General features: G+C 45.9%; 1 protein-coding gene across 1 annotated transcript in view; it reads left to right on the plus strand.

Moving 5' to 3' along the window:
* Window positions 1–1,326: 1,326 nt before the first annotated feature.
* The window catches only part of jupb (junction plakoglobin b), a 144,991-nt gene continuing 136,317 nt past the window's right edge, over window positions 1,327–10,000 (plus strand). Inside the window, exon 1 of the mRNA XM_062532465.1 lies at window positions 1,327–1,432. The gene's annotated coding sequence lies outside the window, so the exon portion shown is untranslated. The remainder of the gene's footprint in view (window positions 1,433–10,000) is intronic.

Genomic DNA, 10,000 nt, shown 5'->3' on the forward strand with positions numbered 1-10,000 from the left:
GGGTGGAGAGGAGAGGAGACCTTGGGCACAGACGCCGGTGGTACGCCAAACATCCCTCATGATCTCCATCTCACTAACAGCAGCAGCAGCAGCAGCAGGAGCGCCAGCCACTCAGTCTTCTTGGCAGCTGAGCAGGGCTCATTCTCGGAGCTTATTTCAATTTCAGTATGTCAGTAAAATTTCATTGGATAATAAATTCTTTCATTGGCATCCGTCTGAGTGTTTAAAGAGTGATTAATCTGTAATGTTCAAAGTACTAGCATCTCAAAACTTTTTTTTTTGTTTGTTTAATGTGCTGGATACAGGCGATAATGCGACGGGCACTGTTTTACAATCCCACATGTCCAAACGACATTCTGGATAGGATGCACTACAGTGTTATTAGGCAAAAAGAGAGAAGGGGGAACTGCCCATTTAATGAGAAGCGAAGGATTTCCATCTGGAAGACACAAATCTCACTCATATGCAAAATGTCATGCTTCATGTGTACATACAGTATGTGTGTATCATGTGTGGCTGGGCTGGTTGGGTGTAACGGAGAGAGAGAGAGAGAGAGAGAGAGAGAGGGGGGGGTACTATATATTAGAGATCATGCATGGACATTTATGGACCAAAGACACCTAAAAGCCCCTCCCCAACCACCGCCAGTCACATCAACACCATGACAACATCTCACCAATGAAATGCCAGGATGCATCAGCAACAGAGACCTTTGTTGGCAACATCTCTGAGAAAGAGAGAAAAAGTAAGTGAGTGAGTTTGCACTCCTCTTTTTTTATTATGGTTGCATGTCAGTGTGTGCTCTCACCATCCAAATATTTGGCATCTATCCATCCATCCATCCCTCCCTCCCTCTGTCCTACTGTACCATCCATCCATCCACCCGTCAATCAATCAATCAAGCGTGTGTATCAATTCACTGGTATAGAGAACATTATGTCTGTGAGGGTCCATCCTTTTTACTGCCTGACTTTGAGAGTCCTGCGCCTCTTAACTCTTGTGATTCAAGGCTGCATCTTCTGCCTTCTCCTCACATGCGTTTGCGTGGCTTTGCCCATGTTTTTGGAGTAGTACGGTCCGGATAATGTGTCATCGCGCAAGAAAAACACATGCTGGAGATCATGTCTCCTTCTCATCAATCATTGATTCCCAAATGAATACATCTTAACAGGAGTGATACAAAAAAATGAGGTCCAGTCTATCTAAAAACACTTAGTTAGACCAGGCATCTTGACCAATAAGGGCTTAACGCTCCGCCTATATTGGGGTTGGTCCTTATACCGTGGGAGGGGACTTCATGAAGCGCCGCTGTCACTGTATCATCGCCCAACACATTCCCGACTTGAGATCAAGGGACTAGGGGACACCAGAAGTTTATTATCGGTGGACTACACACAAGAGCTTCTGAAACCGGCTATTCTGCTTTGATAAGGTAATTAACTACACCCAGCGGTGCGCTTAAATGATGCCGTAAGGGCCGGCTATGTTTTGCAGTACTCGTGTGTATGTAGTGACATATTTTACGCAGGGAAGTCATCCAACTGCCACTGACCGCGTATCGTCATTATATGATGATTTCGCGTAACAGTGTAAGGGGTGAACTGCATGCTCACGTCTTGTCATGTATTCTAGTGAATTGTCAAATATGAATCATCTCCGCTGTAGCCTACATGTCATGTAATCCATATTCGCGGCACTGTGGTCTGGGAAAAATGTCAAGACTGCTCGCGGTTTGGGCGCTGCATGGGTCAGAGGAGAACGCTTCATGAGCTGTGCACAAAATCTCTGGAATGCAACCGAGGAGCGTTTTACACGACCGCGGTAAATGTGCACATGTACCAGATCACTCTGCCCATAATGATCCATGTGCACGCACTAGCAAATGAGCATTCGCTTTGCACCTTTACTGCATGTTACAGAATCGGTTGACTCGACATCCTTGAACCGTGACGAAGGAGCATTCATGTCGTGGTATCTCGAGTCGTAGCGCGTCAGGGATCTCCAACATTGTGCGTTGGTAGATAGTTAACGAGCTGGAAGCTGAAAGTGCACAATAATATTGACGACAGGGTCAAATCGTTTGTTTTAATCGTTGAGTTGTGGTGTGGAATTATATGCAGAGGATAATGTAACATTCAAGCGTTGCATCTTCTCCAACAAGTTGTCTGGAAATTATCTTACAGCTTGGTCTGGAAAAGTTCATGTTCGTCCGTGATCGGATTTTCATCTCACGTCAGCGATGGCAACACGCGGTTTTGCATGCATGCAGTCTAAAGATGTTATGAGTTCACGGTTCTTGTGGGGACATTTGTAAAACGGGGTAACAGTGCCACACCTATCAGTTTCATTTACATGCGCAACTTAGTCCTGATCACCACCCAGTCTGTGCCTAAGTTGTTGCTATGGCTGGAAATATGTCTGTTGATGAAACCAGTGCTCTACATTCTGCCTGTTAATCCATTTTGGTAATGGTTTAGCCCTTGGCTTTGGTCTGCTAACTGAAACAAAATAATTGATTTTCCTCAGAGGATAGGCACTCAACAATTTCAAAAAAATTCGTCCATTTCACCCGTAGCCTATATTTATCGACAGTTAACTTTACCCCCAACCCCATTGGCTTCTGGCTGCTGTGATTTAGATTTAACCTCTAAGGCAATAGCGAAACAGCCCATCAGTCGTTTTCGGCATTCATTCATTTTTTCCTCACCTCGATCCCCTTGCGACATGTCCATGTTGTGCCAAGTTCTCGGCCGGCAGGAGGGTGACATGAATTCTACCATTAGTGACTTCTCGACGCTGTTTCGTTATACCCATGAGCAATTTATACATTCTTTCCTCCTTCTCCTCCTCGTCGCACTGCTAAGCTTTCTCGTTGGTTCGTTTGGGGTTCTCTGACATGTGGCTGTTTCGGGGTCTTTAACTGTTGCCATGGATGCCAATGAAGTTCCCCCAGGTTGTTTTGCAACTGGCATCAGAAATGAGACATACAATCAGGTGTTGGTTTTATATGTGCCATTTTTTGGTGATTTTACAATCTCGATCACAGAGTAGTTCACTTATTTCTAGGCTTGTCACATTAACGACACTGCCTTAATGCAGGCAAGCTTACACCAGTTAACGTAGCCCGAGGAAACCCTCCGAGTTTATTTAAAATTGAATTAATGTAATTCATTTTGCGCAAGATTATTAGCCATTGACTCGCTGTCACGGAGTGCTTTAAAGGTCACAGAGGCGAGCTATGGCGGGAGATTAATAGAGAGGGTCTGATGCGCGTGCCAGGACACGCTGGCGTCCGCTCAACAATGGGCGTTTTGTGGTGATTATTACTGATGTAACCAAACGCATTTGATGTTATGAGGCCCTGGTTTGTGTCTGATATTACAGCAAATATGGCGGAGACCGATTATGAGGCATGCCGAGGATATTTGGAGACATGGCACGGTTTGGGGTATCAGGATTAGTGTGTTTTCTGATTATTTCACTGGCCTGTTCTGTGGTATACTGCCGTCGGTTTGCTTTGTGTGCTGGTCGATTCTCTGTGTCCTGATTACACTAGTCATTGCAGTGTGCCCATATATCTGAGTGTGTGTGTGTGTGTGTGTGTGTGTGTGTGTGTGTGTGTGTGTGTGTGTGTGTGTGTGTGTGTGTGTGTGTGTGTGTGTGTGTGTGTGTGTGTGTGTGCGTGTGCGTGCATGCATGCGTGCCCGGGTGCATAAACATCACATGCATGTGTGTGTGGCTGTATTGTATGTCTGTGGTTGGTAATGGGGGTGGTGTGCTCCATGACTAGTGCTCGGTGGTATGTCAACAGACAGGCCAGAGACGACCGGGTGCCCTCTTCACCCACCTCGCCCACCTCGCCCACCTCACCCTCCTCGCCCTCCCCGGGCCCCTGCGTGCCCTCTTCAGCTGTGTACCCGTCTTCCCCTCTACTGTCACCACCTCACAGTCAACACACTTCTCTCTCACCTCCGTGCCCTCTCAGTGCCCTCTCTTTACCCACCCCTACAGTGCCCTCTCTCTCTACCCACCAATACAGTGCCCTCTCTCTCTCTACCCACCCCCACAGTGTCCTCTCTCTCTCTACCCACCCCTACAGTGCACTCTCTCTATACCCACCCCTACAGTGCACTCTCTCTCTACCCACCCCTACAGTGCACTCTCTCTATACCCACCCCTACAGTGCACTCTCTCTATACCCACCCCTACAGTGCACTCTCTCTATACCCACCCCTACAGTGCACTCTCTCTCTACCCACCCCTACAGTGCACTCTCTCTCTACCCACCCCTACAGTGCACTCTCTCTCTACCCACCCCTACAGTGCACTCTCTCTCTCTACCCACCCCTACAGTGCACTCTCTCTATACCCACCCCTACAGTGCACTCTCTCTCTACCCACCCCTACAGTGCCCCTACTCCCCTTCCCCTCCATGCTGTTGTTGGTGTGGTGGACATGTGGAGGCCGGTGGGCTCTGAGAGGCTGTCCGTCACGCCGGCCCAGCGTAGGAGCAGAGCAGAGCTGACCACAGAGCTGCGGAGGAGGACTGGCCAGAAGTGCGCAGGGCTTACAGTATGCTGTGCTCACTCTGGAGGAACCGGGGAAACACAACGCTTCCTAATCTTCATGTGTGTCTCTTGATCTTCATGTGTGTTTCCTAATTTTCATGTGTGTCTCCTGATCTTCATGTGTGTTTCCTAATCTTCATGTGTGTTTCCTGATCTTCTTGTGTGTTTCCTGATCTCCCTGAGCTGCGTACACTCCTGATCCTTGCTGTCTGTTGCTCAGGAAAACTTACATCATTATTTATTGGACGTTCGGATTTTGTTTCAACAAGAAAAGCTTCACCCTGTGCACCTTGTGACTTGTGTGTGTGTGCGAGAGTGCGGCCGTGTGTGTGTGAGAGAGTTTGTCCGTGTGTGTCCGTGTGCATGCACGTGTGTCTATGCTTGCATGTATTAATGTGTTTGTGTATGCGTGTGTGTGTCCATGCGCGTGTCTTTGCGTGTGTGAGAGAGAGAGAGAGAGTGAGAGAGAGAGCTGTGCATCCATTTGTGTGTGTGTGTGTGTGTGTGTGTGTGTGTGTGTGTGTGTGTGTGTGTGTGTGTGCACGCATGGATGTGTGTGTGTGTGTGTGTGTGTGTTTGTGTGTGTGTGTGTGTGTGCACGCATGGATGTGTGTGTGTGTGTGTGTGTGTGTGTGCGCATGTGTGTGTGTGCGTGGGACAGAGTCAGCGGTCAGCTGTGTCCACCTGTCTCTGAGGAGTCTTGTGTTCTGCTCCGGCTCAAAGTTTTCTGCAGAATCAATTCATCCCACACTGCAGCCAACACTGCAGCTACGCTGACCTGAATCTGGCCCTCATCTGGCCCTGATGTGGCCCTGATGTGGTCCTGATGTGGCTCTGATCTGGCCCTGGTCTGGACTCAGGGTGTGCATGTCAACCTGGCACTATTCAAATGTGACACAGTTTCCACAATAGTTTTTTGGTCATGTGCAGACTCAGAGCTGGTTATAAGACTACAGTAGATGGCAGTTGTGTCAGCAGAAAGCAGAACAGCGTGGACATCATTTCCACTAATGAACACAATATAATAGTTTGAAGTGATGGTATAGGATGCTATATTCAAATTGTCACACTGTAATCAAATGTATCTGTGGAGACACCTGATCTGAATCAAATCCTCTAGATGGTGACAGAGATGTTTAGAGTTTAGACATGGAGGTGCCTTATAGAACTACGATGTACTACTTGGTGTATGCCGTGTTCGATAATAGGTCTTTTTTTGTCGTCACACCTTTTGTAAAGCAGTATATGATTTAATGCTATCAGAACCCTTCTTGTGGTGGATGGCAAGGCGTGTGCCTCTCCAAACAGGATGAAGGAGGATGAAAGAGTGGTTTCTGTTGTAATAAAGGTACAGATCTGTGAGCGCTGCTACAGTTTGTCACTGCCTGCTGTGCTGTGTGCCGTCCATTCCTTTGTGATCACATGTCATTATATTAGGCCTACGCTCTTTCAGAGATAGCGGCAGAAATAGCGTTAAATATAGTCCAGTGCTTTGTGATGGTGGGTCATTATCGTAACCTTGCGGAGATAACGGTGTGGTTCCCGCGTGTGTGAGATAACGGGCGGCGCGCTGCGGTGCGGTGCGGCCCCTGCACGTCAGGCGAGATGCTAATCGAGGAGGAAATCAGTTCTGAAATGGAAGCGGAAGCTGGCCATGTTGTGCACTCTCCTACAGCCTGTCTCTTCAGCTCTGCCTCTCCACAATGCCACAGGAAAATGGCAGCAGGTTTGTGTGTGTGTGTGTGTGTGTGTGTGTGTGTGTGTGTGTGTGTGGATGTATTTGTGTGTGTGTGTGTATGTGTGTGCCCAGGCGTGTGTTGTGTGCCCGCACTGCCATTCCCGTGCCAATCCTGCCGACAGTTCCATGCCCAGCACAGCGCAGCGTGGCACTGAGATAATCGGGCGCCACCTGCTCTTGTGGCAAAGTGATGCTTCTATAGCAGCCTTGTTGACTAAACGCGGGCACGCCTAATTATATCTGTATCTAGCCACGCAAACAGCAGACAACTCGACTGCACAAGAGGTGGAGGTGGAATCTCTAGGCTAGTCAAGTGTGCATTGCCATGGTGTAGACTCTGTAAAGATGTGTTACTGTATCTGTGCACAAGAGGTGGAATCTCTGGGCTAGTCAAGTGTGCATTGCCATGGTGTAGACTCTGTAAATATGTGTCGTCAGTGCACAAGAGGTGGAGGTGGAATCTCTACAGTAGGCTAGTCAAGTGTGTGTGCATTGCCATGGTGTGTAGACTCTATAAAGATGTGTTATCAGTGTGAGGTGCATTCATTGTGTAAGCATCATGAGTACATTCTTCAGCTCTAAGGTATACAGTATCACCATCACTGTACTCACTAAGGTACTTCACTGTATATCACCATCACTGTACTCAGCTGGAGAGATCCTATACTATACTGTACATGCACACACTGAAACCCTGTGTGTTAGACGTGCAGACAGATCTTAGTGTGGAGTTTCTGTTTGCATTTTTTTTATTTACTTTTTATTTTATATTTACCTTTTATTTTCTCTTGACATAGTTTTGTTCATGTTCTTTTTGCTATCTATAAAGCTTTAAGTTATTTCTCTGTCCTTGTGATCCATGCTGTCATTCTTTGTTTTTTTTGTTATTGGGATTAGAAATCCAGCACTAGAAATCCATCCTACCATCCAGCCATACCTCCATAGTGATCTCTCTTCATTTTTTATATTGTGTAGCACAGCCTACCTCCCCATAAGCCTACCATCCAGCCTATCCTATTTTATTCACGCTGCTAAGGCAGTCTGGAAACTACTGCCCTCATTTTTGCTTGAGATAGGGGACCAATCACAGAACAGGGGGGAAAGCAAGACGATGATGAACTACTGTATGCACAGACACATTTGATAGACTTCCGTGGCGCCCAATGAACAGATCTAGGCATTTTTCAAATGAATGTCTGATTGCCAGACCACGTCTCATTTGAGAAGGGGTAGGCGCTAGCCAGGGTATCCTCCATAGTGATCTCTCGTCAGTTTTTACATTGTGTAGCACAGCCTGCCTCCCCATAAGCCTACTGTACCATCCGTCAGCAGTGATCTCTCCTCTAAAGCCTACTGTACCACCCTACCTATCCTCAGTAGTGATCTTTTTTCAAAGCTTAACATTCTACCTATTCTCAGTAGTGATCTTTTTTTCAAAGCCTACCATCCTACCTATCCTCAGTAGTGAGCTTCTTTCAAAGCCTACCATCCAACCTTTCCTGTGTAGTGATCTCTCCTTCAAAGCCTCACAGACACTGGACGTTTAACGGAAGCTTCCTTCCTGTCATCTGCCAAGTCTCCCTTCTGCTTGTGGAGTGATTCATCGTTCTCAAGCCATCCCCACAAACACACACACACACACGCACACACACACACACACACACACACACACACACACACACACACACCCCTCGGTCGGTGACGGACAGATGCCTGCCAGGGTTGGCATAATAAACCCACACGGTTGTTATTAGGGCGGAGTGACGCGGTGGCAGATTGGCACTGGCCCCGGGTAGATGGATTCGTCAGGAGTGGCCCTGATGACAGTTAGCCAGCGCTTTAGCCAGACGCCGCGCGTCTGAATCGCTGCACTCGGTGGAAATAGCGCGACAGAGAGTGCCAGGAAAATACATGGTGAAGGATGCCAGCTGAATAGGCATATGGGTGCTACCTCGACTCTCCATAGCAACACCTGTAATTACTATTTGACCAGTCCCAGCACTCTGCACTCTAGTGCAGGACTCTCCAGCCCTTTCTCCTCAGAGAGATACTACTTTGTTATATGAGTGGTATTTGTATGTATTTAGTATGTATATATGTACATGTACATACAAGTCGGATTATCATGTATTCAGTATGTTAATGGATGTAAATATATATATATATATATATGACTTGTACTAGCATGTATTCGGTATATGTTTATATGCATATGATTCAGACATACAGTACTGGGTCATACACACACACACTTTCATACTGTAATCTCATACACACTATATCATGATGTACATCACTATACTCACAAACAAAATACTCTTCTCTGTTTAAATGCGTGTGTATGAAAAATAGTTGTTTACGTAAGAGAGTTTAGCAGTGGTTAGTAACTAGTGGCTAGTGAGCGATTAGTGGTATGAGAAGTGTATGAGATGGCTACCAAGCAGATAAACTGGCTATGGCTATGGAAAATAACCACGCCAGTAAATGTAAAAAAAACACTGTTTTTGTGAGGAACATGATGTTTTTTCTTTTTCTTTTTTTTCAGAAATGGCAAATGCCAAATGTGTCTTTCTGCAGTGTGAGTGTATCAGTTGGTAATAACGTAACATTCGTTTTCACTGCAGTCTAGAAGCAGAGAATATGGAAAGGTTGAAAGGGAGGCGCATGATGAAGCTATTTATTAGTTTTAGGCAGAGAAAGTTTATTTATATAGCACATCTCATACACAGAGGTCATTCAATGTGCTTTACATAAACAAACGCAAACAGTAATAACAAATAAAAGCAAAGAAGGGCAATAGTCAAAGAATAGTTTAAAAAGTAAAGATTATAATAAAAAAGAGAACAAAAAACATGGTAAAATCATGAAAAAGATTAAGGTAAAGGGAAGGTACATTTACGTGTGTGTGAGAGACTATAGAAGTGTGCGTCCTGAACTGGCTGCACCAGATGTGATGATGGTGCGAACGTCCTAAAAAATGAGACCAGTCTTCTAAAATGATGGCTACGGTCTGTGATCGGAGTGCTTCAGTGGAGGATGCAGTGTAGCCTGGGCCTTAGATGTCAAGCACTGGCTAGACGCCCAGACCCGGGATCACCATCAACATATCTGGGACTAGATTAACATGGGCCTCATTACTCTGTAGCTCCAGTATAGGTACAGTGTCAGCTATCAAGTTAGAAATACAGTAGGCCTTTTTGTGGGCATAGTGTCATGGCAGTTTGGGTATAGTGTCAGATTTTTTTTTTTTTTTTTAAGTTAAAAATACTAGCGGCACATAGTGTAGGTACAGTATAGTATAGTGCCAGGTACACAGTAGGTATAGTATAGTATAGTGCCAGCCAGGTAATGGTATCACATTAGAAAGACTAGTTAGAAAGTGTAGCTGCTGATTGGGTGTAGTGTCAGACATCAAGTTAGAAATACAGTACTTGTGGGCATAGTGTAATTGCAGTATAGTAATAGTGTCCAGTAAATATGTAGAACCATCAACATATCTGGGACAAGATTAGCACAGCCCTTATTAATGTGTGACGACAGTATAGTATTAGGTATAGTCAGGTATCAAGTTAGAAATACTAGTGGCACATAGTGTCACTGCAGGGTATACAGGTACAGTACTATAAGTCAGTACAGTCAGATCAAGTTAGAAAGACTAAAGGCACATTGGGTAACTGCTGCAGGTATAGTGGCA

The sequence above is a fragment of the Sardina pilchardus genome, chromosome 3 (genome assembly GCF_963854185.1).
Source record: "Sardina pilchardus chromosome 3, fSarPil1.1, whole genome shotgun sequence".
In the NCBI taxonomy this organism is placed as follows: Eukaryota; Metazoa; Chordata; class Actinopteri; order Clupeiformes; family Clupeidae; genus Sardina; species Sardina pilchardus.